Below are 17,557 nucleotides of genomic sequence, written 5' to 3'. Positions count from 1 at the left end.
GATATTCGTAATATCTTCTTTTGTGGTACTCGTACATTATTAAAATGACACTTGTATGGGAACTCCTCATCTAGTAGTATATCAATGCAAGGTACTCACCTAGAATTATTGAAAAATATTGTGGAGGAAACTGAATGCCACTCTTTTCACTAATTATTTTTACTTTTACTCACACTTATTTTAAGATATTGTTCAAATATTATTTTGTTTTTAACAAATAATGAAAGTACCCATTCTATGTTTTATAAGTCCGATGGCCTAATTTATTATAAGTAGCTCACATCCTTATTGAGTTTGGAGACCACTAACTTATAGGCTGTAACAATGTATAGAAATACTCGAATATATTTAATTAGGTTTTGATACCTTTTTGATTATTTTATAGATAAAACAAATTACAAATAATGATGATAAAATCTTATTAGACTTATTTATGTTGCCAAAATGGCCATTTTTCTTTAACCTACTGTAATATTGTCAATATCGAGCGGTAACCCAAGGTGACAACACCGGAACGGACGTAATTTATTAGCATCGTAAAGGGAAGGTATTTTCAATAAATACACAGACCCCCAAACAAGAAATCCTCCCATAGTGGCTCTTGTATTATATTTATGGAACGTAACGTGAGAGATAGCGGTCACATTAGACACCAGTAGCGAAGGGTGGAGGTAGGCTGTTAAGATCCATCATAAATAGTTCACATTAAACTTTTGTTAGTCATACGTATTTGTTTTTATTAAATTAAGATTAATTACAATTTATTTACACATGTTATTGGTTAGTTTTTAAAAAACAAATAAACCCTGCCTACCAAACCATAATAGTTTTGGTATATTTTGGGCTATATGACAAAATTGTGTACACTTTTTCATTCATGCATATTTATTTTCGTTGGATTAAGAATGCATATTACACATAATATTGTTGATCCATTCTTTTTAAATTCATTAAGTCCTGCCTAACCCAAACTATAATAAATATAATTACAAGATAAAAAGAACTTTCTATATACCACGTTTTTAAATTTTCTGTTGAATCATTATACACTTGACTATTCTATGTATTAATAAAAACTTTCTATTGTATTTGATAGAAATATTGAATAAATATAGAATACAGAAATGTCATTTTGACATTTCATATTTATTTCCATTGTAACGTACGTATATATATTAATAATTTAGTTGCTAGGACCCCCTTAGCAATCATAATAACTTTCCATACAAAACAGAATTAACTGAAAATGAATTCAATTCTGCTTAAAAATGGCTAAAAGTATTAAAAGAATGCATTGGCATCGTGTTCTGATATGTTCTAAAAGTTTCGAATGTCTAGCTAGTCGGGAAGTTAGTTAAAAATCTTCAATTGTCCAATAGAAATCTTGGACAAACAAGAAAAAATCTGTACTGAACAAACAAGAATACGAGTTAATAAAAACGTGGTATTCTACCTATAAAATATTCAAAGTTATGTATGATTCAATTGCAAAATTCTAGATATTTTGTATACCCGAGTATTTTTTGACTATTATCTATAAATAATGCCTTGGTTTTCACATGGTTTAATCGAATTTTAAAAACTAACCAACACCGTCTTTAAATTGTAGCCTTGTTTCAATGAAAACAATTAATACTTATGACTGACAAAGCTTAGTGTGGAGTATTAATGGCATGGCCCCCACAAGGGGGAGCTGACAGGGCTCTAGCCCGAGGGCCCGGGCTCAGGAGGGGCCCGGCGAGGCCAGTCGACCAGATAAGTGAGATAAACACACAGCACAAATTTGCTTTAATAGTAAAAAAGTCGCTATTTTCCTTCATTGATGTTATTGCTTAAAATGATATGGTTGTACGATAAAATATTTAATTGTGTATCGACACTCGACAAAAATATACAACAAAAACAGTAAATATACACATTAATTTTACCGCGTACACCATTTGGAAAACGCTACTGTAGAGCATCACAATGCCTTTACCCTTAGCGATAGGTAGGGGGGCCCGCCAAAGATACCAGGATTGGGGCCCGGTTCATGATTAATCTTTTTTTCTTTCGACCATGTCCGATCCTAGTAGGATCATAATATGTGGAGGTTTGTATTAACAGATTTTTATTTTTACGAGAAATGGATGTCAGCCACTTGCTCAACCTATTAGGTCCATTCTCTGACTCATACATAGATTGAAAAACAATATGTGTACTTGTCAGACCCAGGATTCAAACCTGGGACCCTCGACTCAATAGGCCGGCGTTTAAGCCACACGGCCATCGTGATGGCGGGTCTTAACAGCTTACCTCATCCACCCTTCGTCACTGGTAGATACCTACCTAGTGCGCGACTATTTTTCCGTAAAACTCCATCAAAACAACAAACAAATTCCCACTTCTGTTATTATGTAGACAAAGCAACTCTCAGGAAACTGAGATAATCAACATTAACATGTTGTTGTCTTTTATCAGATATGTACACAATCTAATTCAAATTGTCACAAGCAACGCTTCTCAATGTGTTTGCCTAGTTAATTAGATTTTCCCAGTTTGACGAATTACTTTTCAAGAGGCGAAGATGCTTGTCTAACATCCAATAGAAGCAGAACCATATAAAAAGATTAATTATTAACCCAAGTGTTGAAAATAGAGCAGATTTTTTTTCTACACACATGTTTGCTCTTTTTTTTCTGGCAACATTATTATTTTGTGCGTTCTTATTTTGAAATCGTTATTAAAATTTACGATGTAATAGCGCTTTTACACGTGCATGGAATTACTGTCGGCAATAGTGCTTATTTGAAACTGTCATGACAATAACTGTTTACACGTAAAAATGCTGACTGTCTCTCCAATCTCATTCTTCAAGAGTAAGCGAGACGCGATGTTGTCATTTTATAGTTGACTATTTTGACAGGACGTATTGAAAATCAGTTAACCTCAAATTTACCGGCAGGTTCGCCAATATCGTTCTACTGCGCAGGCGCAGATCTTACTTGCACGGAAAAAATCATCACAATTTGGAAGCTTTCAAACTTGTTTGATTTATGCACGCAATCTTGCCAACTGCAGGATAATACATGTTTCCCCATACATTTTCTTTCTGTGCACAGTAAATCTATGCACGTGTAAACGGGGTATATATCTAAATAAAGTCATAGATTTTATGTGATAAATTATAATATACATGGATTTTTAAATCAGAACTTGAATAATTGAATTCATTTTCAAATTTCGAACGCCAGATAAAGTGTGCATAAGTAGGTACTGATACCAGCACACTGCGTCGGTATAACATGTAATCATAGGTTAGTATAGTTGATGCTGTGTCCTGCAATGATTATTACTTAGTCTACGACGCAGTGGCCTGTGGTAGGGGGTCCGAACCGCCCCCAAAATGTTGTACATGATATTCTATAGGTACATAATATATACAAACATGTATACATATTATTTTAAAACAATGAGTCGGCTGAAACATCATTTGAATATGTCGCAAAAATTTAAAAGCAGTGATTTTCAAACTTTTTAGGACACCCCTAGTGAGTCAGGATTCTACTTTCATCCCCTAAAATTATACCTCAAAGTATTTTTCCGGATCAATATTCTTTTTTGGTTATTTTATTTTTCTGTATCTATTTAATTTCTGGGATATTTATTTTACTGCCAGTTTGCATTCATAATTCGTGTACTTTTGTTTGTCTGCTAATGCATAACGCGGTCCAATTAAGCCGAGCAATCCTGATCCATAATACATGGCTAATCCAGTTTAAATCCAATTATACTCAATCATCGGTCGTTCTCTCGATACAGTGTATAGGATTCCGTTTTTTTTCAAAATAATAATTCGGAATTTTATTTTTAAAAAAACTCAAAGAAATAATCATCCATATATGGGTGCTTCACAATTATGGATCAAGTCCATCAAAATGGAACCTGAGATATTTGGACCTATAGTTAAAACTCCTTTAAAATTCCGGAATGTTTTCACTGATTTGATAGTACATGGATGAATTTAAATAAATAGTCGAAACATAAAGTATATTCATGCTTTATTCATATTAGAGAATAAATGTTAGCAAATTCCTCTTTATACTGCTGAAGGAACCGTCAAAATGGACATAGTTCACATTCAATTTGATGTCTTATCAATACTAGTATTGTCATTTATGCGGAAAATTGTAGAGCTACGCTTTTGATCATGGCCCCCACAAAGGGGGGCTGACAGGGCTCTAGCCTGGGGGGCCGGGCTTAAAGGGGTGGTGATTCGACCAGTTAAGTAAGATAACCATACACCACAGATTTGCTGTAATATTGAAAAAAATCGACGCTATTTTACTTAAAGAATAGTACCATTTAAAATGACTGTGCGATGCAATAAGTGTACTATTATGATGATTGATATAATTATATGACAATTCAAGTGTAAAATTTTATGTTATAGTTATTTTTAGTGTATTTCCTGACTAATGACAATGACTATTTTTCCAATATGATGAAGGTTTGCAAGTTACTTGACTACAACAAAAAAGGGGGTCGTGATCAGTGCTTCATAATATGATGCCAAGTGCCGACAACTCAGCTATTCTAGATTTATTTAAAAATACAAAGTACCTATCGCTAAAAATAGACGAAATACCCCTAATTTTACCTCGCGGAACCTTGGGGTTCCACGGAATACCAGTTGGGGAACACTACTGTAGAACATCACACTGCCCTTAACCTTAGCCATAGGTAGGGGGCCCGCCAAACATCTTGGCCTGGGGGCCCGCTTCAGGATGTGGGGGCCATGCTTGTGATATTAACACACAATATAGAGATCAGTTTTATCTAGCCAATGAAACAAAACAATCGAATTTTATGAAAATTGGACTTGATCCATAATTATTGTGAACCACACCCATATGTTTCCACATCATATTGGGGGGTCTGATATATTTGTATTTAGACTGATATGTCACGAAGATAATCAAATAGGGGGAGTTATACAAAATGTGACGTCATAAAAACAAACAAAAGAAAATCGTCTCGACCGGGATATAGTCATAAATCAAAACTGGGCGCAATTTTGCATCTTTCTTAGCATAGGCGAGGCCTTGTAGAAATAGTGACCTCACACTGCTAGCCGAATTAAATGAAAAAGCAGCTGCTGCACGTAATAATGCCGATGGTACAATTAAATAAACTGGACTCCATGTCGAATGAATGTTGCTTGCGACACAAGCAGTTTTTTTTCAAACTAAAAAATGTCGGATTCGAGCAGTGTGCGGGGGTACATTAGGTTACATGTGTTTTGTGAATACCAACGAAATCGCATCGACATATTCGTCGTGTTACAGTTCGAGACGAGTTTAGATGTGCAACCCGGCTTAGAGACTGACATACCAAATGCGGTCGACACATAAAATGTATCTACATAATTTATATGCAATAAAAAATAGTTCGGATCCCTTTTTCATACTTCTCATATGACATTTCTGTACTAAAAAGATTCTGACTTCATAACTTTGGTGCAATCGTCGTTTTATTTCACAGCCCCTAACCCCAAGACGTACTCTACGTTAAAACATACCCCTAAATCTATGACGCAGGCGACTGTGATTTTTACCATCATCTTATTTTTAGAAATAGACATTGTTATCAGTGGCGGCTTGACAACTTTCTAGGTGCTGGGGTTTAGCCATTAAGTAATTATTAAATATACATGCCTACCTACTTTTTCATACTATACAGCCATTATATACCAAGATAGTTATTTTGATTTTATTAATGTAGAAATGAATACTTTTTCGGAATAAATAATATGATTATCACAGTCGTTACTTAATCATATCTAAAAATCGTGCTTAAAAATATTAACTTAATTAATAGTAATAATTACCTATTATAGACTTACCACTGTCAGTATTGAACAACGACATACAGCGAGCGTTTTTATTCACCATGGGGGTATTTGATTCGCTCCCCAGTATGCGTATACTAATTCTAATGCATTCACATCGTTTGTAGAACGAGATTTGTACCGCGGCGACAGGATGGGACTGTGTAACCCCGGCCATCGAAGAATAGACGCCATAGCTTTCTTAATATGTACATAGGTGTCACCTTGAAATAGGGCTCATTTAATTTAATTTGTTTATTTAATACCACATAATCAGCATTGTGTTATTACATAATTAATTTATAATCATTGGTTTATATATTTGTGTATTAATATTAAATATCTCTATAAAATTGCGACGGGTTTAAATGGATAAAATAATCATGTAATTAAGTAGGTATATTATGATTTATGACAATGATAAAAACATCGGACGTGTATTTTGTTTCCCCCAAGGTGCAGAACTAACCTGCCATCAGTGATGCCAATTGGGAGGGCAGTAACCATGTTTCATGAAATCGCTTCGGAGATTGATATATTCCACTTACATGAGGGTGAATTTAGGTGGACGTTGTTTTATAAGTTTTTAAAATAGGGTCTATCAATAGTATACTCTGTGTGCTTCCATCTAATTTTATTAATGTTATTTTATTTCTTATTTTATTACTTATTGTATTATTAACTCACATTGCTCTGTATTTATATTTCAAAAATTGTTAACACTTATTTTATGTCATGTCGTGAACGCTTTAAATTTATAATTTCTTATGTTTTTAATTTTTGACATGATAATTATGTGGGGATGGTCCCTACGAACCCTTAATTTAGAGCCGCCCCTGCATGTAATTATAAAAATCTGGAACTAACCCGGGTTTTCTGAGATATTTGGGAACCCTACTATGTAGCACCTACGTACATAGGTAAAAACAAATTAATGAAAAATTATTTTATATTGCACCCTCTCACAGTTGATATTATCCACGTTAGCAAGGTACACAGTATAATGGCCTCACCCCAAATCTGTACAGGTAATCAAGGTATGCGTTATATATGTAGATACTATAGGCCATAATGGCTATCATTAGATTTAATGGCCTGATAATTTCTCTGCCATCATTACCGGGTTTCTAATGTCAATGGTAATAAAATAAACCAAAATCACACCATTTTCGACCCGTTCGTTTTTCTCTTTTTAACACTACAATATATTATCAGGACCAATGACAGTAGTAGTAGTGCAGGCAGGGATTTCAATACCGGTATTTCTTATTGAATACCGGTTTTAGTCAAATTATATTATAGGAAAAAATAAGTACCTATCAATAAATAACTAGAATAATCTATATAAATACATAGCGTTGGAGCGGAGCTCGGAGCAGGAGCACGGAGCAGGAGCACGGAGTACTGGAGCAATGGGATTTCGCCCGGAGCAGGAGCAGAGCCGAAGCACCAAAACTTTGTAGTGCTTCACTGCTCCAGATGTTTTTTTTTTTTTGTTATTAAATTTTCGTCCTAAAATCCAATGAAAATCGTATATTTCGATACTTTGCAACACTGGAATTATTTGAAATATGGCAACACTGCCGAGTGATAAATAACCTTACTTTTTGACAGAAGAGACAAAGACGATTTGCTGTCAGTATTTTCTATAGAATTAATAATGAAAATGACGATATTTTAAAACTACCTTTTTTTAACATTTGTATACATATCCTACCCGGAGCGGAGCAGAACCTGAAGTGGAGCCGGAGCAAGTATTAGGTCCCGGAGCGGAGCAACTCAAAAAAGGGTCCGCTCCAACGCTCTGTATAAATATGTATGCCTGACAAATTTTGTGTGCATTATTTATATTATACCTTAACAGCCTACCTCCACCCCTCGCCACTGGCTTATAGACCCTTTATACATATACATAATATAGTAAATTCAACGCAGTATGTAGTCATGTTACTATCAATTCACACCAAGACCGACTATAGTCAGGCTGGGGCATTGAATAGCGAATTACGATGGTATTAGTGTTGGTTATCTTTTAATATAATGCGGTAACCTATTCTCAAGTAAATGAAAAATTTTGATTGAATAATATTTCATACCGTATTACCATTTTACAACAATCATCATTTCAGTCATTCAAGTCTGAAAACAATACGATCGAAATTCACAGTTTCGTGCCGCGGCCTAACTATAGTTTGCTTTGTGGTCCAACACAAATATAATATGCTTATAGGGGGATCCATTAGGAAAAAATATCCATAATATGTATTTGATTGATTTTTTTAATGCGGCGGGAGGGGCGGGGTTAACAAAATCTAGCAGGTGCCACTGACTTCCGCATTTACCCCGGGGACGTCTGCACTTTTCCGGGTACATACTCCACACCTAGACACTCCGCACTTTAAGTTTAGAGATAAACTCTACCCTGCAGCTAGAACCATGGGTGCTCACCTACGAATTACTATATTAAATTCGAAGAAAGGCAACAACTAATGCTACAATCGAAATTTGCAGCTTCTATAGTCGGACTTGATACCAGTAGCGAAGTGTGGAGATAGGCTATTAAGATCAGCCATAAAATCGTGCACATTACACTTTGTTAGTCGTACGTATTTGTTTTTATAGAACTAAGACTACAATTTACAGATGGTATCGGTTAGTTTTTACAAATCAATTAAGCCCTGCCTAAACTAAACCATATATCGATGCATTTTGGGCGATACCACAGAATTGTGCACTTTTTTTCATTCATACTTACTATAATGATATAAAAAATATTATTCTATCTATAAAATATCCAAAGTTATATAAGTGATTTAATCGTATAATTTTAGATGTTTTATAGATAGACGAGTATTTTTTGCTATTATCTATTTTGGCTTGGTTTCGCAGGGTATAATTGAATTTTAAAAATTAACCAACACCATCTGTAAATTGTAGTATTATTTCAATGAAAACAAATACGTATGATTGACAAAGTTTAGTGTGCACTATTTTTGGCGGATCGTAACAGCCTACATCCACCCTTCACCACTGCTTGATACAGACCCCTGCAATAATGAAAAAATATATAAATTAACTAACTACAAAATAAAAATAGATCTTAATATACTTACATAAAAAGAAATTTTAAAACTTTCCAACGACATTCACAATTCAATATACACATGTTTTACAAATCAAACAAACCATTGAATTAGTTAAATCAATAATATTACTGACACAAACTAAAAATTACGTTAATAGTTAATATTATCAATTGTTTTAAAGAGTATTTAAAAAAGTAAATATATTATTTTACCACTAATACGTAATATAATATTATGTTTATATAATTTAAAACATTATCTTATTAAAAATAAATTATATTTTAAAATGATTTCTAATGTTAATTAATAGATTTTGGTTATGCTTTAAATAATAATCACATTATACTATTTTAAATCAGATTACATCTGTTTCATTAAATAAATACAAATACAATTATTATCAATACCTACACAATTTATTTTAATTCTTTAAAATATAATACACACGAATTTTATAACACAATTGGAGTTTTAAAAAAAACACTTATGTATAATAATATATAATTTGTCACTTAAGTTACGTTAACTAAATATATTTTTATATATATATATGTAGTTATTAAATATACTTAATAAACCGTTTTAGTATATATTATCATGGATATAAATAACTATTATTTTTATACACTTTAAACCAATGTGTATTTTTTCTACGTTCATTACCAAAATTTTATATGCACGTAGAGAATCTTTTTTTAAATATTTTTGTTATCTAAATAACTTTTTACGTAACATCCTTTGCTTGTATGAAAATTCTCTACTTGAATAAATAATATATGTTATAGTTCTACATTTTTGTTCAAGGTAACTAACTATATTGTCAGTTTTTTTGAAGTGTTTAAAATATTTTTGTTTTCTATTTTATTGTTAGGTAAGTATTTGTTTTTTTTTTTAATATGAATTATACTTAACAATAATTTATTCACACTATTTTTTAAATAATCCAATCACTTAAACAACATACATCGTTCTTCGGAAACTTTCCGCGGCACTCGAATTGTCAGATAGTGTTTTTTGACATGTCGTGATTTATTAATAATGTGTTTGTTATTCTCTCGAAAACAGTTGTGTGGTGTGCGTGCGCGCAAAACAGTCAGTTGTGCGAATCGGAGGCTTCGACGCTTCGCTGGAGGCTTCGCGGGACGAGCGTCAGCCGCGGGGCGCCGATCGAACTGGGACGGCTGGCGTCGGCTGAACCTCCGGGCCGGGCATGTAGGGTGGCCATTTTCATCCCCCGCAAGTCTTCGCAGTTTTGAGTTATAACAATAGTGCTTCACTGTTGGGATAAAAAAGGCAAAAATCTGACTGGGAATCGCAATCCTTGCATTATTAGAACCTAAAATTGTGTATCCATATAAATTTATACTATCAAAAAAAAAACATTCACAAATACTGTAAACGTAAATGAAGGGTGGTTTGCAAAAACAACGTATTATGTCAGAACTGAACAATCCTACAGGAGAGCAAAAATAAAACTTAATAGAATCTCTTCCTTGTGAATTATGATTTTTTTTATGTGTGTGCTTATTTTTTAATGAGAAATAATAATCAGAAAAATATGTAATATACACAATATGTCATTTGACTTAATTATTATGATGTATTTGTATAAACTCTTTTGTCAAATGATTTTCTTTGCTGTATTAAAAAAACTTTAACACCATTTAACACGTGTTATGTGGTGTTTTTGAAAGAATGGTAAATGAAAGAATATTGACAACATTTAAAAAAACAAAATGCCATATAAATCTCAAAAAATAAGAAAAAAACTGGCACAATATGTTGTTTTTTAATCTACCCTTCAAATTGTACAATATGTTTTCAATATTCTTTTAAACACCGTTTATTATAAGTACTGATTTAAAAAGATTTGAATGCCATTTTTTCTTATATGCAATCGAAAATCTTTATTTGTTGCGAACATGTTACCGTATTGCATTTGAAGATAATCAATAACTGACACTACTATCGTAATTTTCAATTCAGTGCCACGGCCTGAATATTGTCGGCCTTTTATCGGCTCATTTTTTTTTTGTTTGGCCCACATGAAATAATATGGGGTGTGCAGTGACGTCCCGGGAGAGTAAGCAGGTCGTGCATTGCGTAGAGGCGGCGAATAAAGGAACGAATATAAATAATACAACTTTTGAGAGCAGTGGCGGTAAGTCTTAGTAAAACAATTTAAGCAAAAAAAATCATAACTACATATTGTTGTATAAAAACCATTACAATACATATTGTAATGGGCGATTTATCGCAGATAATTTTTTTCATAAGGGTTCCTCCAAACCTGTCAGCGCCACGCATCTCCACGTACCTTAGCCTACCATTGTCTGAGATCAAGTTTCGTTGAAATGGTTCAATTCTTAGTATATGTGTACATCAATTATTTAAAGATGTTTTGTATTATATTTGTCTATTTAAGATACCTAGATGAAAATAAATAATAAAATAGGTAAGTAGGTATCCAACGATTTGACAGACAATTTGTAACTGAAAATGAAATTCTAAGCTTAAGTTAAGGGCGGCACTTTGCCTAGGTACGTCTCTGACAGTGTTAAGACTCCATTATAGGATATTATTGAACGACTACCTTCTTAAGAATAAAAAAATTATTGCATATTGACGTATTTATATAAGCACTTAATTATTTTATACAATATAAAAATAATTTAATTTGCCAACGACATCTGTTGTGTATGTAGAAATGTATTATAAATATATACAAAACCATCCGTCAAAGGTTAAAAAAATATGCCTCAGCGCCATCTCTGTTCAACTATTGTACCTATGTATTATTGTGCGATGAGTGTCAGAATTTTTTGAATGAACTTTACCACGTCTCAGCCTTGTCTACCGTATTGTATGAAATACGGCAGGCTCAAAAGGCGAAGCCTATCACATTTGGCACTGGGTTAACAGTTCCGCTTTAATATGAAGATTAAAAAATGCTGGTCCAATAGTAGGTAACCTCATCTTCGTAACGTAGTTATTATACAAAATTAAACTTGGTCTTATAATGGTACTATTGTCAATATTAAAACCTAAGTTTTTAATAAACTATTTCTTTTATTCAACGAATAATTCACGAGATTTGTTAATGTAACCTTCCATAATATATTGAACATACATAAGTATAAAACACCTCAGATATATTATACCCACTAGAAAAAATTGACACCCACGGCGGCCGCGCGGCTTAAGCGTTGGACTATAACGCCGTGGGTCCCAGGTTCGAATCCTGGGGCTGGCAACTTACATATTGTTTTTCAATTTGTGTGTGTCAGGGTATGGACCTAATAGGTTGAGCAAGTGGCTGACATCCATTTCTCGTAAAAAACAAAAAAATCGGTTAATACAAACCTCTACTCTGTGGAGGTCCATATGATCCTATTAGGATTGGACATGGTCGAAAGAAAGAAAGAAAAAATTACATTTGATAAAAATACGACGCCTGACGGGATTCAAACACGTATATCCACTGGGATCGCGCCAATATGCCTCAACCAATTAATCTACAGGCATACAACCTAATTACGATAATTTTACTACTAATTTAAAAATCTGAGGTGTTTTCAAGTTATGTAAGTGATTATTAGATTCTTACATCAACGGCAGGGCACTAAATTAATATTCTACAGTTTAATAAAATCTTTAAAATTTCCCAAAAACACTCCGCAAGCCAAAGTCGCCTGAGCGGCCGGTGTCAGCTGGGGGGTTCGCAGCATCCCCTTCCTAGAGTTTCCCGCCAAGCGCCTGGTTTCCCGCCTGTTTTCGCCCCCACCCCGCGCGCTGCTACTGTGCTGCCCGGGGCGACTTCTAGTGGGAGCGAACCCTACCTCTCTGCGAACGAATAATAATTTCGTGACGCCACTGGACCAACGGGTTACGTATCTAGTAGGTGGGTAGGTAAGTCGGTACATGTACCTAGATATTATTGTCATATCGGACTGAATGATATATGTTTCAATTTCATATAGGTACATTTATTTTTCTCCCCTAGGATTACATTGTACTGTGGATCAAAGCGCCTAGTTTCAAAAGCCCCTAAAACGGTTTTTGAAAATTTTTGAGTTAGATAATATGTATTTAGATGGATAACATTTTTGTTACCTATATGATGGCCAAAAATTGAACTTCAAAAAACGTCAAAAACCGTCAAAAGGAATGATAAAAAATTAGAGTCAATTTCAAAACCCGCTAAAATGGTTGGGTGTGCTTTTCAAATACCCCTAAAATTGATAAGCCAAAATACTCTTTAGAATGTACGAATTAAATAGTAAATACATAAAGTTCACAGATTTAAAAGATATGAGATTTTCTCATTTTTCTCAAAACTACCTAAAATCGTTTTTCACATTTTTCTCAGAACTACCTAAAATCATTTTAGGGGGTTTTGAAACTAAGCGCTTCCAGTGTTGTATGTATCTTAAAATTGGACTATAAATCATAAAACAACATACTACATTAACACAGGGAACCCATTCAAATTGAAATTGATTTATTTTAGATAAAGTAATATACAGATTATAAATTCAAGACGTTTACAATTTTCTATTATTTTATATACGAGGGTGGGTCAATAAGTCCTTAGAAAAGCCGACAGGTGGCGCGACTAGTACTGTAAGCGGTTTGTTTTCATGCAGCGGCACTACCGATTCAGTATGCTGCGAAGTTTCAATCAGATTGGTCGGGTTGTTGTGTGTTTCTCGTACATTTAAAAAAAAATTTTGCTTGTGGAAAATGGAAAAATGGAAAATGGAGAAAATTGAGTTTAGAGCTGTCATTAAACATTTTAATATAAAAGGGTTAACAGCAAAGGAAATAAAAAATGAGTTGGATTTAGTTCACGGCATATCTGCTCCTTCACTTGCAACTATTTATAACTGGTTAAATGAATTTAAACGTGGTCGTACATCAACAAAGGATGAACCACGCTCAGGACGTCCTGTAGAGGTGACTACACCAGAAATGATCAATAAAATCCACGATATGGTGTTAAGTGACCGAAAATTAAAGTTGAGTGAGATAATTGAGGTTACAGGGATCTCAAAAGGTAGCGTCATTTCTATTTTACATGACAAATTGGGCATGAAAAATATTTCTGCAAGATGGGTGCCGCGTTTGCTCACAGTCGACAATAAACGCAATAGGGTGGTAGCCTCTAAAGCCCTGTTGTCGCTCATGCAACGCAATCCGGATAAATTTTTTCGTCGCTTTGTGACTGTAGATGAAACATGGATACACCACTATACTCCCGAGACGAAAGAACAGTCAAAGCAGTGGATTGCGAAGGCAAACCATGTCCAAAGAAGGCGAAAACCGTAAAATCAGCTGGTAAGGTTATGGCTACTGTATTTTGGGATGCACGTGAAATTATTTTCGTTGACTATTTGAAAAAAGGAAAAACAATAACAGGGGATTATTATGCATCTTTATTCGACCAGCTAAAAAACAAAATTGAAGAAAAACGGCCTCATTTAAACAGGAAAAAAATCCTCTTTCATCAGGACAATGCCCGTGTTCACACATGTTTACGATCAATGGCTAAAATTGAAGAATTGAAGTTCGAATTGGTCTACCACCCACCGTATTTGCCAGATTTAGCCCCCAGTGACTTTTTCCTTTTCCCAAACTTAAAATAATGGCTAAGTGGACAACGTTTTTTTTCAAATGAAGAAGTCATCGATCGGACAAATGCTTATTTTGAGGACCTTCCGAAAACTTATTTTTCTGACGGTTTAAAAATAATTGAGAAACGTCTAACCAAGTGTATTGAGCTCCAAGGAGATTATGTTGAGAAATAAAAAAAAAATACAAAAATCAAAACTGTTTTAATGCTTTTTTCTAAGGAATTATTGACCCACCTCGTAAGTTCTTATTAGAGTGAGAAAAAACATAGAAACACCCAGGGCCGGTCCTAGCAATAGCAACTGCAAGGCCCGATTAGAGCATACAGTACACTCTCAGTAATCCGCCGCTCGATTATCCGACAACTACTTAATCCGCCGTTATTGTTACTAGTTGAAAGCACAGAATCAAGCTCAATAATTTGCCGGTATTCGATTGTCAAATTCAGTAGTCCGCCGCGTACAAGTATACAACGCAGATGAGACGGGTTTATTTTGGAAACTTCTCCTTCGTAAAACGTACGTCCATCGAGAAGAAAGTAATGTACCAGGGAGGAAAGTGCCCAAGGACCGCATCACAATTATTATCCCGTGCTCCAATGCAACCGGGATACACAAATTGAAGCTTTTGGTCATAGGCAAAAGCCAGGAATCTTAAGCCATTCAAGAATATCTGCCTCACTGAACAACTGGCTGTGTCAAATGACTTACTGTTTATTATTTAGTTAATAAACTGAGTTTATAAATATGTATAATTTAGTAAATACTTGATTTTGATTATAAAAATACCATAATTTGCTAGTACAAATTTCTCAAAAAAACTATTTTTACGAAAAACCTGTTTTAATTTTTACCATATTTTGTATGTATGCACTATAATCCGCCGCTTTCACTAATTGGACGCTTGTCTGGTTTTTGTGGTGACGGATTACTGAGACAGTACTGTACCTATTATTATAAATGTACATTGATAAATAAAATATGTAGGCATGTAGAAAATGATAAAACACGTTCATAGAGGCATGCAGGTGTCGATGCAGTCCGGTACAACGTGAGGTGACCTCATTGTTGTTCTGGTGATTTCGGCAGATTTTTCCAACTGACAATGTTTGTTTAAAAAGGTTCAAAATGTGCTACGGGATGGGAGCATCATTCTGATTGATGAGAGAGTAATGACGATATTACACACTTTTACCCGTAGCGCCAGCTTACTTTGACGTCACGTGATAGTACGCGACGTGTATCTCACTATAATGACAACTTTAGAAGCTCTTTTTCAATTTTAATTTAGTTTCTAACTAGTTTTATTAGAAACACTCGATCTACCCCGAGAATGATATAAATATATTCTACTGAACAAAGGCCTCGCGTTTTAAATATTTATTCAATCAATTAAAATTATTTAATGCATTTAAAACTTGAATGTATCGTTTATTTCGACAATCGTTCAAGGTGACCACTTCCGTGAAGAGTTTCAAGTCATCAACGAACTACAAAAACATAATTAACATAATTAACATAATTAACTATATTTTTTATCCTTGAGATGCAGGTTCGATTCCTGCGTGTCTTACTTTTTTCAAAACGATTTTTTCTATTGGTTATAATATATTTTCTCAGAAGTGTTATATATACATATTAAATTATATACATGGCATTTAGTTGGAATTAATAAAATAAACATTATTGAAAAAAAAATGTTAGCAGAACGTGGTTTCGATCCACGGACCTCTGGGTTATGGGCCCAGCACGCTTCCGCTGCGCCACTCTGCTATGTATGCGACGGGCGAAAACTAAAATATATTATACATGCATATAAAGTCCAAACAAACATACATCTGTGCGTAAACAAATTGTATAAATTTTCTGTAAACATCTCTCCCATACACAGTTCACTGTATGAAAAATTTAAAACTCAACGTCCACTGACCACACCTGTAAACATTGAAATTGAATTAAATGTTGTGTGGACAATAATTATGTATCTTTTAAATCGTCCAAATTAATTTAATCAAAACAATATTTGACAAGACCAGCGTATCTATTCTATACACAAGACTGCTTTCGGCCGCTACGGCAGCTATCTAGGGTAGGCTTGTATCGAAGTACGTATTAGCACTTATTGTAACAATTACAATAAGTTAACCGTTTATAACAGGGGTAGTCAACCTTTTTATACCTACCACCCACTGTTGTATCTCTGTTAGTGGTAAAATTTTCTAACCGCCCACCGGTTCCACAGTAATGGTGATTTATAAAGTAGGGAAGTAACTTTACTTTATAAATCTATAAAGCAAGTTACAGCAAGTTAAGCATAATATAATAATAATTACTTATCAAATACTTTATGTCAGATTTTCGCTAAGTTTGGCAGAATAAATCTTTATAAAACAGCTTACTGTAGTTTTGATTTAAGATTATAATATCCCAGTCGAGACGATTTTCAATGTGTGACTGGGGTAATACGCGCGTGCCAAAGTCAACTGAGGAAAGTCGCAGCCATGGCCCCCACATCCTGAATCGGGTCCCCATGCCACGATATTTGGCGGGCCCCCCAACATATCGCTAAAGTTAATGGCAGTGAAATGTTCTACAGTAGGTACTGCTCCCCTAATAGTGTTCCGCAGAACTCCAGGGTTCCGTGTAGAACAAAGGGTATTCCATGTATTTTTAGGGATCTTTGGTATTTTACAACGTTACACCGTTTTTCTTAGCTCGTATTCTTATTTGTCTGGTGGTTCTTTGTCCGGTACAAATCTTGCAATCGATTTTTAACTAACTTCCCGACTAGCTAGACATTTGAAACTTTTAGAATATATCAGAACACGATAGCAATGCATTTTTTTTATTACTTTTAGCCATCTTTAAGTAGAATTGAATTCATTTTCAGTTAATTCTGTTTTGTATGAAAAGTTATTTCGACACCATTATTGGTTGATAGGGGTCTGGGGTCCTAGCAACTAAATTATTTA

At 34.2% G+C, this 17,557-nt stretch overlaps 1 non-coding gene across 1 annotated transcript; it reads right to left on the bottom strand.

Annotated features, from left to right (window-relative positions):
- Positions 1-16,286: 16,286 nt before the first annotated feature.
- TRNAM-CAU (transfer RNA methionine (anticodon CAU)) lies at positions 16,287-16,358 on the bottom strand. Its single transcript has one exon. It is a non-coding gene; the product is annotated as a tRNA-Met (tRNA).
- Positions 16,359-17,557: the final 1,199 nt, after the last annotated feature.

Source organism: Rhyacophila brunnea, unplaced genomic scaffold, assembly GCF_057557595.1.
Source record: "Rhyacophila brunnea isolate RB1 unplaced genomic scaffold, BYU_Rbru_1.0 scaffold_24, whole genome shotgun sequence".
Classification (NCBI taxonomy): domain Eukaryota; kingdom Metazoa; phylum Arthropoda; class Insecta; order Trichoptera; family Rhyacophilidae; genus Rhyacophila; species Rhyacophila brunnea.
Note: the sequence above shows the minus strand (reverse complement) of the source record. Positions and strands in the feature narration are given on the sequence as shown.